Below are 17,042 nucleotides of genomic sequence, written 5' to 3' on the forward strand. Positions count from 1 at the left end.
AAGTTTATTATTTCCATATGAAAGGAGGAAACTGAGGGAGATTGAGGTGAAGTGACTTGCTTAGAGTGTGAGATCATGTTCAAATTCAAGTCTTTTTGACACAATTAGCAAGTCTGCCTCATTTTCCACATCTTTATATGGTGATAATAATACCCCTTGTCTCCTAGGGTTGTTGTCAAGATAAAATGAGGTAATATTTGCAAAGCACTTTACAAACTTTAAAATGCTATACAAATCTTATGTCATTACTTTACCTAATCAACGCTTTTGAATCGTGGTCCTGGAGAAGACTTGAGAGTTCTTTGGACATCCAGGAATTAAAATCAGACAATGCTTAAAGAAATTAATTCAGGCTATTTAATGAAAGGTCAAATATTGAAGCTGAAGCTTAAATACTTTGGTCAGATAATGAGAAGATGGAATGTGTTGGAAAAGACCCTGATGTTGGAAATATTGACAGCACAAGGAAAAGAAATTGGCAGAAGATGAAATGGATAGAAAGTGTAATGGAAACAATGAACATGAACTTGGACAGATTTGGGGAGATAGTGGAGGATAGAAGGGCCTGGAATTCTATGGTCTGTGGAATCACCAGGAGTTAGACATGAATGAACAACTCAACAACAGCAACAACAACAACAAAGATATGATACTGTCATTTAATAGAAAAGGGAGGGAGGATAATAGTGGGCAATAATCTTATTGTCTAATTAAATGTGAAACAGTTGGATTGAACTCATCAGTGAAAAAGTAGTTATAATAATAACATTTATGTAATGATTGGAATTCACAATCTTTATAAAAACTCCTTCATTGACCCCCCCCCCCTTTTCCCCAATAAACCTGTATTACAGAGGAGGCAAAATTATTCCTGTTTTGATCCAGAGCTGTGATTTCAAATCAGTGAAGGAAATCTCTCTGCCAACTAGTATTACAGCTACTCCACAACTTGTGATCTTGGGACAAGGATTTTTTATTTAAGATCCACAATTTTAAACAAATTGATAGCTATACTTCAATATAATTGATTTTCATACCTTTATGTATTTTATTTTATGCATTTAATAGCATTATTCAGAGAAGGGGTCCATGGATTTTATCAGAAAACTTGTTTAAGAGAATTGTTTTGAGAAATTAAGTGACTTCTCCAAGGACATGCAGACAATGCATGTGACAGATAGAACTTACATCTAAGGCTTTCTGATATTGAGGCCAGCTCTCTCTCTAGTATACAAATGGTGTCAAGTTCAAATAATGATCCCTACAGACCATATATTGACAGTTTTGAAATGTTATATTATCTATGTTTTATTGCGTTTTATTTATTTTGTTAGATATTTCTTGTGGACCATATGTGGTCCTCTATACTACAATGTGTTACTTTTTCTGTGGGAAGGCTGAGAATGAGAGATTGATGTGCCTACAATCCCAAGGCCATAAAGAGAGACATATGGGGTGTTCAGGAAGGTCTAGCACCTTTGGTGTGTGCATTTGTCTAGACCTTTTTAGGGATGCTAATCCACCTTTGGTGTCCACTTTCATCCAGCTCTCACTTGTGGCTCCAAGAAGAAGTGGCATGCACAGCAGCCACACTCCTGTAAAACTATCTCAGCAGATGGGCTAAACCAGGTTGAAAGTAACCAACAGGTCTCAAATATGTCAGTGAGGTAGGAGGATGTCTACCATGGAGCATGTGAAGACTTCCCCCAGTGGAATTGGTGAATGAGAAAAATTTGTTTCCATGGCCATGAGTGTGGGTGAAGCAGGTGATGTGGATTAGAAGCTTAAGGCTTCATCAGAAGACACCAAGGTCATACACTGCACTCCAGGCCATCCCCAGTCATCTTGACTTTGGCCTTGTCACTGGACTTCAGTGACTCTTAAGAGAAAGTGAGGCTGACAACTTTGTGTAACTCTGCCTCATGTAAATCCAATTCATACAAGAGTCAAGACATCACTCAGTCATATCACTGGTCCTCTTTAAAAATAAAGGACAAACAACAGCAATAAGAATAAGGATTTGTACTCAGATCATCTGATCCCAAATCTGGGTCTCTTTGCACTTCACTACAATTTTCCTGACTTATTAATAATTGCACACTCAGTTTAGTTTAAAGAAAATGAAGTAAGTGCTAAAATGTGATTTGATCATGGAATTGTTTATATGAAGGAGTGGCTGAACAGTTCTTATCCATGCCCAAGGAGGATAAAAAGGGAAGAAAAAACTCTAATAAAATGAAGAGAGCTTTAAGGTGTATGTCAGAAAATGGAAAAAAAACTATGTGGTTGTTGGAATGATATTTTTTTTCCTGGCATATTAAGAAAACTTGTGGAGCACCTTAAAAAAAAAGACAACCCTTTTCCATTGGTGGTTTGTAAAACCACTTCTGGGAAAGAGGTTGGATAAGATGGTCTCTTGCTGCTTGATCTCTCTTCCTGCTCTGTGATTCCAAAATTCTCTGATCTGAAGATTTTAAGAAATAATTTCAAGAAATGCAAAAAGAAAATGAAATGCTTGAGTAAGACATCATAAAGCATATTTAAAAGATGTGTAGATGAGGTCATGAGGAGGCTAAGTGATTTGCCAGAGATTACCCTAGGAATCAGGTATAGTGTTAAGCCAAAATCCAGGCATTTTTGGTCTCTATGATTTTCCATTCTTTGCATACCTAACATATTATTGCTCTGTTAATATGTCTTAAAGATGGAAGAGATAGCCAATACTTTGGATGACAGAGTTAGGATTCAAAAGCATGTGGAAAAATAGGTACACTGATGGATTGTTGATGGAGTTGTAAACTGGTCCAATCATTCTGGAGAACAATTTGTAACTATGTGTCCAAAAGGCAATAAAAGGTGCATAGCCTCTGACCAAGGAAAGAAAAGAAAAGAGAAAAGAGGAAAAGAAAAGAAAAAGGACCTATATGTACAATATTTATAGCAGCTCTTCTTGTGGTGGCAAATAATTGGAAATTAAAGGGATGCCTCTCAACTGAGGAATGGCTGAATAAGTTGTGGTGTATAATTGTGATGAAATACCATTGCACTGTATGAAATGATGAGCAGGATGGTTTCAGGAAAACCTGGAGAGACTTGTATGAGCTAATGCAAAGTGAAATGGGCAGAACCAGGAGAATATCACACAGTAACAGTAATATTGTGAGAATGATCAATTGTGAAAGACTTGGCTATTCTATTCAAAACAATAATTCAAGATAATTCCAATAGACTCACAATAAAAAATGCTATCCATAACCAGATAGAGAACTGATAAATTCTGAATTGAATTCTGAGTTCAATTCTAATTTTAAGCCTATTTTTTTCACTTACTTTATTTTTCTTGTTTTTTTTTTTGCAACATAGCTAAAATGGAAATATACATTGTGTGACTTTGCACATATAAATGTTTTTCTTGCCTTCTTAATGGGTAGGGGAGGCATTAGAGAAAAAATGGAACTCACTTTTTTGAAATTGTTAAAATAAATAAATAAATAAAATATATTGTTACAAAAAAGAGATCCTTGAAAAGTTTGGCCCAATCTAATAATATGAAATTTAAAAGGAAAAAAAAGCAAGGTCTTAAGTTTATAAAAATTACTTTTAAATTACAAACTATTGGCAATTTGTACAAAAAATCATCAGTGTCTTTTAGTGGAATTCAGCCTCAATATGAGTTAATAAACTTGATAGGGATGTACAACTTCCAATAAAGACGATGGTAGGAAAAGTTATATATAGTGTAGTTTGGTTCCCTTAAGAAATACCCCAGTAGGGAATTCAAAAGTTGTTAGATTAATAATGAAAACAATGAAATTATATAGCACACCTGCTATGAGCTAAGCACTGGGCTAAGTACTTTACAAGTATTATTTTATGCTAACAACAACCCTGGGGCATAGGTGCTAATATTATATTCATATTACAGTTGAGGAAACTGAAGCAGAGAGTTCTTTAATGACTTTCTTAGGGTCACACAGCTCAGGTCTTCCTAATTCTAAGCCTGGTACTCTATTCTGAATCAATAAAAGCAAAAGGAATGACAGTAAGATCCTCCATCAATCTAGGGACGTATAGGGAAATGGTCAGAATCCTACAGGAACCCTAGTAAGTTCTCTCTCTGTAAGGTCTGAAGTCAGTCTGATCACCCATAAGGAGGGATTCAAGAAGATGAAATGTTCCTGAAGTACAGGAGTCTTGACAAAGGTTACTGCACAAAGAATCAAGGGAAAAAGTATCTATTCTCCTGGCTTTGCTTCTGACTTTAGGCAATCCCACCATGTCTCAACTGTCTTCTTCAACTCCCTTGACCGTCCCCTCAGTGTTAAGTTCCTACAAGGTCCTCTATTTTGATGAAGGACCCAGATCAATCATCCTCATTTCTCTCCACTTCTCAATCTCCAGTTTTGACCACCATGCCTCAGCTGCCTTCTCACCCTGGAAGATCTTTTCCCTTGCTGCCTTCTCCCACTTAGGAGGAAGTGACTTATGGATCTTTGGAGGTCTTTCAAGCAGCATGGTAGCCTCTGTCCCCAACTTCCTGCTTCTTCTCATGGTAGGAATTTAAGTCTCTTTTGGAGAAGGATGGGGGAAGAGGGTTATAAAAGCCTAGTCTACTTCCTTTTGAGTCACACAGAAAACCTCCATGATACAGGTATAGGGGATAGCCCTCACCACATGAGACACTCACTTCTCTCATTACACACAGGGTTTTTTTTTACAGAATAAACCACAAACTTTAATCATGATAAAACTGAACAGAGTAGCTGTGTTTCCAAATGTGAGAAGTCAGCAGCTGTGGTAACAATTGGTTTTTCTGTGATCATCCTCAAAACTGATATATCATTGGGGCAGCTAGGTGGTACGATGAATAGAGCACCAGCCCAGGAGTCAAGAGGACCTGAGTTCAAATGTGGCCTCAGATACTTAAAACTAGCCATGTGACCTTGGGCAAGTCACTTAACCCCAACTGCCTTGCCTTCCACCCTCCAAAAAAACTGACACATCATGAAGAATTATTTATGTTTGTTTCATTGTTTGTTACATTATTAAGTAAACTAGTTCATCATCTTGATAGTTTAGCCTTGTAGGGTGTTTAATGTTGTCAGAAATGAGCAAATATTTGGTAAAAGAAGGTTCTTCAGTTTGTTAAATATGTTATGCTTTATTACATAAACATGAAATGGGGGCAGAGACAATTGACTAATCAGCAAGGAGAAAGTTGCAATTTTAGTGAGTATCATAGACATGTCAAACCTTAGAGATGAGTAAAGAAAATGAGCTAGAACAAGCAGAGAAAAAGATAATACCTCCTGGGCTACATGTGAAGGTTAACCTTATGACTGTTACATTTGCAATATAATTATTGTATGCACCTGTCTCACCCTCACCCTTCTACCATAATGCAAAGCTCTTTGAGGGAATAATTGCAATTTCAATAGTTGGTAGTCTTGCACATAGTAGGTGCTGAACAAATGGTTGTTGAATTAACTTAGATAGTAATAGCTTGCTGCCTCATTCTTTCTTCCCAGCATGAAAAAGTACCAAAGCACTTTTGGTCACTCTGGTAAAAGAGATTTGACAGCCTTCTGTTTCTATAATAGAACGCCAGAATTAGCAATGAATTTCCACATGTCATTTGTCTAACCTCCTTCTCTGCAAAATAAATAATTCAACTGACCATAGAAGTGAAATGATTTGCCAAAGTCAAATGGGTAGTAAGTAGCATAACCAGGATCTGAACCAATATCTTAACTCCTAGCCCAATTCTTTTGTCAGAGGATCCTCCTTCCCTGTCTCTTCTTACCTGATCAAGACTAAGTCATCAGTAATTAGCCATAAAAACTTTATTATGAGGTGTCTCTATATTAGTGGATGCTGTACCTGAAGTTGAATTGAAACTGCAACATCTTCGATTTGTCCTTGATAAGACTTAGTTAACTTTACCAATTAGCTTTTTTTTATCCCCTTCTTCCAGCAGGATGATCACTGGAGGTTCTATGGGGACAGAAAATGAGCTCTTCTCTGATCCTGGCTTTAGATATTTTTTCTGGGTCTTTTCTTCATACCTGAGGACTTTCTCATTGTGCATAGTTATGCATTTGCAATGGAAAGCAGAATCCTTTAAATTAATCCCTGTTGGCTCTATTTTTCTCCCACCCCAGAACAAATCCCTTTTCTAAGCTAGACAGCCAACCAACATATAGCACCAAGTGCTGCTGCTTAAACAGACAGGACCCAAGGCATCACTATGATCCATTACGTTTCCTCTGTAGACATAGAAAAGCACAGCTGATTATCATGTTTCTTGCTCACAGTCCCCCTACCCTGTTTTTTCAAGAGACTTTTCTTATGATAGGGCAATATGCTGATGATGTGTTCCCTAAATCAGCAGAGGAAAAAAATGTAGCTTTGGATCTGTCATTCACTGGGAGTCACTGCAGTTCAAACAAAAACATTTTTAATGATGTTCTCTGTTCTGTGTACCCATGGCACATAGGACCTACTTTCATAGGTCTGCTTCCTAATGGGAAAAAACAGGCCTTTAATGGTAATATCAAACAGTAGCAAGTACTTCTCACTCCTTTGTCAACCCATGGGGCATTTCCCGGCTCTTAATTGGATCTGCAGTCCTATGAAATATCGTATCATACAAGTAGTGAATGTATCTGTACTGCTGTTTCATCTCTGTGGGGGGACCAGAGGCCCCTAAAAGTTCCCACAGAGAGAAACAAAATTTATGATACATCACCAAAAGTGAAACTTTCCTAAACCTGTCTAGGACAGAGAAAGGACAGGGAAGCTGGGCTACCGAAGTGCACTCTGGGACATGAAGCCACATGATAGTATAGAGTGAGCCATGAAGTCTGTATTCTAGTCTATGGAATTGGTTATTTCCCCTTTGTAGAGCTCCTAGTCAACAGGCAGGCAAAGGGAGTGAGGTGGGTCATTGCAGTAGCAATTGTCGCTGCTGCCCTGGCTGTGAACTAAGAGATGCTGTCCATGAATTCCAACTTGCAGGATTCGAAGTAGGATCTGAGAATCAGAGAAGTACCAATGGATACTACTAGAGATTAGCCTTCAGAGGAAAACTGAGTAAGTGGAGAGGAAAGTCTCAATTACCCAGCAAAACCAGTTTTCAAGAATCTTGGCAGCTGGTAAACAAGGAGATAAATGTCTTCTTTTCTTATAATGTTTCCTCTTGTTTTATCCATATAGTCAGTGAGCATGAAATGCAATCTGCAGCATGGTCTCAGCCCCTTATTCTTTTCCATAACCTGACAAAGTATATGGCTCAAGAATTTTCCTGGTCCTGCCCAAAGAGCTGGGCGAGTACTCAGAAGGAGGTTTTGGAAGATGGCCAGGGGTGGACAGCTCCAAGGAAGGAAAACTTAAATCTTTCTCTTCTTTTGCTACTTCTCTATTTTCACCAAATTCAGTGAACTTTGTGACCTAATTATGTTTGATACCTGATACCTGTGAATTTTGTCATAAAAAGCATCATCCATGAGTGAAGTGAGCAGAACCAGGAGAACATTGTACACAGCAACAGCCACAGATGACTGGCTTTGGAAGACTTAGCTCTTCTCAGCAGTGCAAGGACCTAAAAAAATCCCAAAGGACTCATGATGCCATCCACATCCAGAGGAAGAACTATGGAGTCTGAATGAAGAGCAAAGCAGACTATTTTCTTTTCTGTTTTGTTTTGTTTTCTTTCTCATGGCTTCTCCCATTTGTTATAATTCTTATATGCAATATGATTAATATGAAAGTGTGTTTAATAGGAATGTATGTATAGAGCCTATATCAGATTGCATGCCATCTTGGGAAGGGAGGAAGGAGGAAGGGGAGAAGATTTAAAACTTCTGGAAGTGAATGTTGAAAACTAAAAATAAATAAATAAACTGCAAAAAAGAGTAACATGAAAAGGCAGGATGGCATCTTTGGAGCTACAGATTTTATCTCCTTAATATTTTGAGCAATATTTCATCTCATCCTCTAGCTAAATTCTGAATCTAGTCAGTATGGGTTTAAAATACTCAGCACCAAATTTGAATCTCATTGTACTCTCAACCCAACTCCTCACACCAAGAATGGGGGATATAAAGCCATGCACAAGCAGCTTCCCAGAGGATTGCTGCTGTGAACAGCTTTCAAACTTCTGATTAGATAATATAGTGAGCTCTCTATTTATTCAATAACAAATAAGAGCAAAACATTCAATGAAAATCAAAATACAGCATCCACAATGTTACAATTTATCACAGAAAATCAAAATACAGCATTCACCATGTCACAACTCAGCAACTTATCACTAAAATGGCCACATAGTTTTCACCAAAGTGGTCACATAGTTTTCAACAAAGTATATTCATTTAGTCAATCACAAAATCCTTAATTCAATCATAAAGTACAAAAGTCAAAGTTCTCTACCCCTAGGTCACAGTAAATCATAATCTTCTCAGTCAGTACACAGTATCCAAGTAAATTCTTCTTTCAGCTTGACTCGAGGCTGGCTCTCAGCTTCCATGGTTCCTCTTCCATGGTCCCAGCTCCAACTGTCACCTGGGTTTAAAGGCAGGCAGCTCCCAGTTCCTTTCCCAGCTTCTTGTCCAGTTCTCATTCCATATGAAAGTTCACAGTGTCCAGTCCCCCTCAAGTCCTTCACAGTTCCTTTTTCTGGGAAGACAAAGCTTGGCAGAGCTACAATAATATTCATACACATTGCTGACACCATCATCAATTCACTATCTGATGCCTGTGAAATCAACTTAGACCCACCAATACGAGAACTCAACACAAATCATCAACATAGAAATCAACACAGACCCACAAACAAGGTCCAAGAGGTCAGCACAAGCATCAGTAAAGTCCCAGGACATCCAAAACCCTCCTCCAGGACCTCTGTAAACATATAATAAGAAAATCCTCTTTCAGGGCTTCCAGGAAGGTCCCAGGGCTTCTGTACAAAGTATCACAAACAAACACCAATACAGTTGTGAAAACCACAAGTTTTCACCTTCTTGACTCTGCCACCACAAGAGTCCTCTTCTCAGTTCTGCTGTCTTTAGCCTGGGCCTCTCCTTATATATGGTCATTAGCTCCTCCCCTTCCTGTTGCAGGAGTTCATGAGTTCTACAATTCAAAAGTTGTGGGGTTCACACATTCTGTTTCTTAACAGACTTGATAGAAGGCTCAAAAGAAAGGAACTGAAACAAGGTGTTAATTTAATAGCTGAAACAAGGTGTGAACTACTTCTGTTCTTCCCATTACAAGGGGAATAGTTTAGATTTGTAGATTGAGTGCCCTCTGTTGCCCAGAAGGGATACTTAAGCCTTTTAAGAGCCTACTACATTCATGTATCAGAGAGGAACTGAGGTGACTACTCTCCTTAAGGAGAATATTACTTGCAGGACAATTTAGATATCTTATTCCTTGAATGGATAATTAATACAGTGACAGGCTATTATCAAGTAGGCTTAAGAAAGACAGCCAATTTGGACTGCTGTCACTACTGTAGCATCCCAAGTGTAACAAATAAAGTATACAAGGTGTCACATACAATATGGATTTGTAGTTTCACACATAAGTCACATTGACCCTTGTTTCCTGGATGTCTCCTCTCTCTCTCCTTCAAAAGCTACCTAGCTAACATTTTGACAGTTTAATTCTCTGTCCTTAGGCTCCCAGTGGATTCAAGGTCCAATGGTAGAATCTGTTTAGGCTTGATTCTGAATGTGTTAATGCTCCTGAAAAAAAAAAGTGAATTTCCTATAGTATGGATAAACTGAAGATGGAGACTTTCAGAGGAAATATTCTTATTTTTTTTTAAAAAGTGTTTTATTGTCTTCACTGGATAGGGAAAAAAGGAGGATCCTAGAGGTAAAATGACATATGGAGATAATAGAAAAAAAATACAAAAGAGACTCAACATCACAGAACTTTTAGAGTTGTAAGGAGCCTCAGCAGCCATTTGATCCAACCTATACTTGAACAGAATCCTGTCTTTAACATAGCTGACAAGTCATCACCTGTCTTCTGCTTGGAGGAACCCCAGCAGCTCCTAAGGAAGCACATCCCCTTTTGTGCCACTTTAACTGTTCAGGAGATTTTCATGACCGGATGCCTACATTTATCTCTTCAGAACTTCCAAACACTGCACCTGATTCTGTCCTCTTGGGTCAAACAAAGCAAGGGTTAGGTAGAGGTCCTGGAAAGCCCAGGAACGAACAACAGAACAGAGATGAAAATAAGATATTATAGTCACTTTAAAAAATTAAGCCACAAAAGGTGATATCTTTATGTGGTACAAATATGTCCCTCGAATGAATCAGAAAGGAAACAGTATGATAGGATGAGGAATGAGTCCATGCTTTAGGAAGATCTTTTAAAAGTCAGTTCAGCGGGTCTAGAAAAGAGGTTCGAATAGGAACTTACCTCCTAATAGGATGAGCAGAAGCACAGACCTGGGGAAAGGGAAGGTATAAGAAACCATATAGAGCTGAGAAAGTAGGATGGAAAAATAAAACCACTGCAATGAAAAAGGAATAAACATGCTTGGTCAGACTGGGAGTAAGGTGTGTCAGGACAGAAGCACTTTTGTGCTACCTCTGACCCTCTCCCCTTCCCCAATACAAACTGGAAGACTGCAATCCTATATTTCCTTTTCTCTCCTTGAGGTCTTTCATGGGTGGCCAATGCTTTTCTTCTTAGTTTGGGGGGCGGGACATGACATTGTTAACCTTTCCTAGTTTTCAATGTTTACTTTGTCTTTATACAAAGTGGCAACCACCAGACATTGGTAGTCAATGTAAAACTCCCAGTAAAACTCATCTGGAAAATGGATCAGTGGATGGAGGCCAAATAGGGGGGGAAAGAACTAGCCTGATCCTCATACTCTCCTCCTTAACATGGATCCACAAGCCTAATCATTCACTTCCACATGACAGACGTTCAAATAATTAATGTATTTATTGTATCATATCATGTCTTTTCCAAACTGAACATCCCGAGCTTCTTTGATTGATCCTTGTAGGATTCAAGATCCCAAATCTTCCCTTGGACCAGTTCCTTCCTAAATTGAAACACCCAGAACTGATGAAAATACTATCAATGTGGTCTAAGACACAGCATGGTGAGACTAGTACAGCAGATCCTTAAAACTCTATATCTCTTAATGTAACTCAAGGTCATGATAGGTTTTTGTGTTTTATTTTGTTATTTATTGCCACATCATGCTTATTCATATTCAGTTTATAATCCACTAAAACTCCCAGTTCATGTGCTTACATGTGTGTGCATGTGCATGTGTGTGTATGTATGTAATGAGCTGCTATCCAACCATGCCTACCCAATCCCATGCTTAGGAAGTTGATTTTTGAAGTCCAATATAAGATATTGTTTATCTTTATTTCAATTCAGGTCGTTATATTCAGCCTCATGCTTTAATTTATCATGCCAGGATCTTTTTGGATCCTGATTCTCTTATGCAGTGTATTAGGCATTCTCAGTTTTCTGTCACCTGCAATTTGATGAGCATTCTGCCTATGCTTTTATTCTCAAGAATGAGAGCAAGAGAGTCTCAAATGGAGAGTAAGACTAAGGTGGGAGTCCTGGAAATTGGGCACCATTTTGAAGCAGTTGCCAAGTGCATGGCCCGTTTTGTTATTGGACCTCTCCATACATCTTCTCAGTCTCTTTAAAACAAGTAGTTACCATTGTTTTCAAGAATGAATCATGGCATTTAGAGATGAGAGAAGCCATAGAAATCATGTAGTCTAATCCCTTCCCTTCTTTTTACAGATGAGGAAATACATCCAGAGAGATGAGGTAAAACAAGTTATACAGTTAGTAAGTAGCAAATCTGGTATTTAAGCCACAGTCTTCTGACTGCAAATCCACTATTCCATGATGAGTTGTTATTAGAGCTTAAGTTCCTTGGGGGCAGAGCCTGTTTCTGCCTTTCCTCATATGCCCAGTAGTTAACAGTGTCTGGCATACAGTCAGCAATTTGTGAATGCTTGGTGTTGTTGAGTATTTAGTTACTAGAGCAACAACTTACTGTAAGAAAGAAGCAATGATTCTGAAAGCATGGCTACAGTGGAAGCTTGTGGCATAGTCAGGGCCTCTTTATCTCAGATGTAGGTTAACCATCCCCTACCACTGTGATTCCCCTGACTTGACTGCTCTCCCTTTCTCTTTCATTCAGCCCTACCTGTAACACTTCCACTCTATATTGTTGTATCTCCCTGATCTTAAAGCATCCCACAATGCCACCCCTGACCAAGAAAAGCAATGAAGACAGCAAGATAACTTTGGGTTTTTCTTGTTGACTTTATTTTATTTATCCCTTCTCTTTTTGACTCAATTTTTCTCTGGGAGCATCAGTGCCAAAAATATAAATTAGTAAAGCAAATATTTTGGGTGAAGGTTGAGTCCCAAAAGTAAATAATCCATAAAGTCAAAGATGGATTTGAAATGTTATCCAGGAGGTCACTGTGTAAAGGTTTGCAGTAGTCTGAAGCCTGCTTTGAGCTTTGAACCATGAGCTAAACCTCCACCTTCTAACCTGTATCTGAATGGGCCTTGCTATTACCTGTTACAGATGTCATATTTAATATGGCTTTTGCATTTGCGAAAAAACCTGTTTTAGTTTAGGTATTTGGAAAAATAAACAATAGAATGAAGTTTGTGGGGGCTCATGTCATCAATGTACAGACACTGTGGAAACTCAACAAGGGACCTGACAACAGTGTATGCTCAGTGATTGTTCAACAAGTCATAAATCACAGGGTATTTCATAAAGATGCAGGAACATGATGAACAAGCTCTCTTCAATTCACTGGAAATCACTTGGCCTAATTAAATAGGTGACTAGAAAAAGTCAAGCTATACCGTGGGTCAGCAGGTGAATGAATAAATGTCTTCTGGGCAGCCTAAAGAATTTGGTTTCTCACTGAGTTCCTTCTAGTCATGAACTAATGCTATGATAAGCCCTGATATGAAACCAAATATAGAGTATGAGAGAACAGGGTGTTCATATAAGAAAGACTAGCCATTTCCACCACTTCCACCCAAGGGGAATGTGGTATTTCTCACCTTTCAGAGGATGAGTTCTCTGACTTACGCTTCACTCTTCTCTTACCCTATCAAAGAGTCAATAAGACATTTATAGTGTAAGGCTACTTTAATCAATTAATCAACCAACAATCAATAAGCATTTATTAAGTGACTATGTACATGGTCATTATATTTGGTAAAGGAGATAAAAATAAAATAGTCTCTATTCTCAAGGAGCTTACATTGTACTGGTAGAGACAACATGAACATAAGACTATTCAAAATCAATGCAAGGAAACTTTTTTGAGGGGGTAGCATTAGCAACTGGTGGGACCAAAAAAGTTCTTAGGTAGGATGTGGTGTGTGACCTGAGCTTTGAGGGAATCTGAGGATTCTAAGAAGAAGAGGTGAGAAGAAAATATATTTCAGACATGATGGTGGGGAAGGGGCAGGGGTCAGAGATAATCTATTCCAAGGAACAAACTAAAAGATGGAATGTTTGTATGAGAAGCAACAAAATGTCCAGTCTCTCTGTACTGAAGAATGTATGAAAGAATCATGTTCAATAAAGCTGGAAAGTTAGAACAGAGATAGGTTGTAAAGGTCTTTAAATATTCATCAGAAAATTTTGCATTTGACCTTAGAGATAATAGAGAACCATTGGATCTATCTATTTTTTTTTAATTCTTTAATTCTTTTTTTGCTTTTTGGAGGGGGGAAGATAGGGCAATTGGGGTTAAGTGACTTGCCCAAGGTCACATGATTAATTTTTCTGTTAAGTCTCTGAGGCTGGATTTGAACTCAGATCCTCCTGACTCTAGAGCCAGTGCTCTATTGACTGTGCCACCTAGCCACCCCCATCTATCTATTTCTACCTATCAATTATCTACCTATTTGTGAGCAGGAGACTAACATCATTAGACTTATGCATTAGGAATTTTAATTCAGCAGCTATGTGGAGGATAGAATAGAGATGGGGATTTCTTGAGGCAGGGAGGCTACCTTTGTTGCTGCGATAGTCCAGGTGAATGGAGATAAAGGGATAGACTAGGTGTGGTTACTGTGTGAATGGAGAAAAGTGTGTAGATATGAGTGATATAGAGTTAGAATCAATCATTGGCAACTTATTGGATATTTGAAGAAGAATGAAGAATTAAGGAAGACTCCAAGCTTGCCGCCAAAGTGACTGAAAGGACAATGGTGCTCTAAATGAAATTAGAAAGTTTGAGAGATGGTGAATTTGGAGGAAAGAGAAAAAGTTCCATTGTGGACATGTTGAGGTTGAGATGCCTCTCCCACATCCAGGTTTGAAATGTTTCACAAAAAGTTGTTGATGAAGCCCGAGGTGGCGGAGTCAAGATGGTGGAGTAGAAAAAGGAATGGCTCTGGCTCCCACCACCTCTGATCCATGTAAAACGGGACTCTGAAGAAACTTTGGAGCTACAGAACCCACAAAATGACACAGAGAAGCTAACCTCTCGCTGAAGACAGCCTGGCAGGCTGGTAGGAATCAGCCAGCTCAATGCTGTGGGAGCCAAGCCCAGCCACACACCAAGGTTTTAGCCCCAGGGTGGGCCTGATCAACCACCTGCTGGAGGGATTCCAGATCACCAGCAGCTGTGGCAGCCCAGAATTATCAACACATATATGCTAAGGACAAAGTGAGAGGTCAGTTCAATGTAGACTTGGGGACCCAGTAGTTGGGAGTGTGTTGGCTTTTGCCCCAAGGGCAAGAAGTGGTTGAGGGCTGCAGCATAGGTACCACCACTTGGCAGCTTCAGCTCCTGGCCTGCAAACTGTAAGGGGACCAAGTGACCAGTCTGAGGTGTAATTGCTCTTGCTTTAACCTGCTTGGATCAGGATTGTGGTCTAGGGTGGAGGTCCTTGGATGTGTGACCAGCTTGCCAGAGAGTGTGGAGGCTTCAGAGAGGGCACCCAAAAAACCCCAGCATTTGGAATGAAGTTCCCCCATCTAGTGGCAGAGTCCTACTGAAGCAAAAAGCCCAAAAGTCAAGTAATTGAATGGCAACATGACCAGGCAAAGGAAGCAAAGCAAACAGAAGAATCCAACATTAGACTCCTATTTTAGAGACAAAAAGGATCAAAGCATGGAACAGGAGGAAGACAGTGAAGTCAGAACTCCTGTGTCAAAAGCTTCAAAGGAAAATATGAGCTAGTTAGAGGCCATAAAGGACCTTTAAAAGCAGATAAGAGAAGTAGAGGAAAAATTGGGAAGAAAAATGAGAATGATGCAAGAAAATTATGAAATTAGAGTCAACAGCCTGAATGAGGAAAATAGCACCTTAAAAAACAGACTAACTCAAATGAAAAGAGTCTCAAAAAGGCAATGAGGAGAAGAAGGCCTTAAAAAGTTGAATTTGCCAGATGGAAAAAGAATCTCAAAAGCTCAATGAGGAGAATCATTCCTACAGAATTAGATTGGAGCAAATGGAAGCTAATGACTTTGAGAAATCAAGAAGCTGTTAAACATATCCAAACAAATGAAAGAATAGAAGGCAATGTGAAATATCTCATGGGAAAAACCACTGACCTGGAAAATAGATCCAGGAGAGATAATTTATAAATTATTGGACTACTTGGAAGCCATGATCAAAGAAAGAACCTAGAAATCATCCTCCAAGAAATTCTCAAGGAAAACTTCCCTAATGTTTTAGAACCAGAGGGCAAAATAGAGATTGAAAGATCACTTCCTGAAAAAGATACCAAAAAGAAAACTCCTAGGAATATTGTAGCCAGGTTCCAAAACTCCCAGATAAAGGAGAGAATAAATATCACAAGAAGCCAGGAAGAAACAATTTGAATATTGTGGAAACACAATCAGGATAACCCAGGATCTGGAAGCTTCTACACTGAGGGATCAAAGGGCTTGGAATATGATATTCCAGAGGGCAAAGGAGCTGGGATTAAAACCAAGAATAAACCAACGAGCAAAACTGAGTATCATGTTTCAGGGGAAAATATGGTCATTCAGTGGAATAGAGGACTTTCAAGCATTCTTGCTGAAAAAACCAGAGTTGAATAGAAAATCTGACATTCAGATACAAGAAGCAAGAGAAGCATGAGAAGGTAAATGGAAAAGAAATCATAAGGAACTTATCAAAGTTGAACTATTAATATTCCTACATGATAATTGTAACTGGTGAAACTTTTCTCAGTATGAAAATAGTTGAAGGGAATAGAAATATATATATATATATATATATGGTAAACGGGCATATGAATACATATGTGAATGTGTATATGTTTACAGGTATACATAGAGGGCACAGGACCAAGTTAATAGGAAGAAATGATACTTTAAAGATGAAATTAAGAAGTGATAGAGGAATATAATAAGAGGAGATAGGAGAGACAGAATGGGGTAAACTATCTCGTATAGAAGAGGCAAGGGAAAATGGTGACAATGGAGGGGAAGAATAGGAAGGCAAAAGGGAATGGGTCAACCTTATTCTCATTGAATTTAGCTTGAAAATGGAATGCAATACACACTAAATAGGGTATCTCACCCTCCAGGAGAGTAGGGAGGGAAGGGGATGAGAGGGGGGATGATGGAAGGGAGGGCAGACTGGAGGGGGGGGAGGTAAGTTGGAAGCACCCACTTTTGAAAAGGGACAGGATCAAAGTAGAGAATAGAACAAGAGGGAGGTGGGATAGGAGGTAGGGAAATATAGTCAGTCTTTTACAATGTATCTACTATGTTAATGTTTGGCATTAGCTACACATGTACAATCTATACTGAACTGCTTATCTTCCCCTTAAGGGTGGGTGACAAGGGAGGAAGGGAATGAATCTGGAATTCAAAGTTTTACAATCAAATGTTTATATATATACTATTAATAATGCTATTTTACAAATATTTGGGAAATAAGATATACAGGCACTGGGGCATAGAAATCCACAATGCCCTACTGGAAAAGTCAAAGGGGGTATGGGAGAAGATATGGGAGAGAGCAGATTGGAGGAGG

The sequence above is a fragment of the Petaurus breviceps genome, unplaced genomic scaffold (assembly GCF_028583685.1).
Source record: "Petaurus breviceps papuanus isolate PSGF00001 unplaced genomic scaffold, PetGlider_PUasm1.0 183, whole genome shotgun sequence".
Taxonomy (NCBI): Eukaryota; Metazoa; Chordata; class Mammalia; order Diprotodontia; family Petauridae; genus Petaurus; species Petaurus breviceps.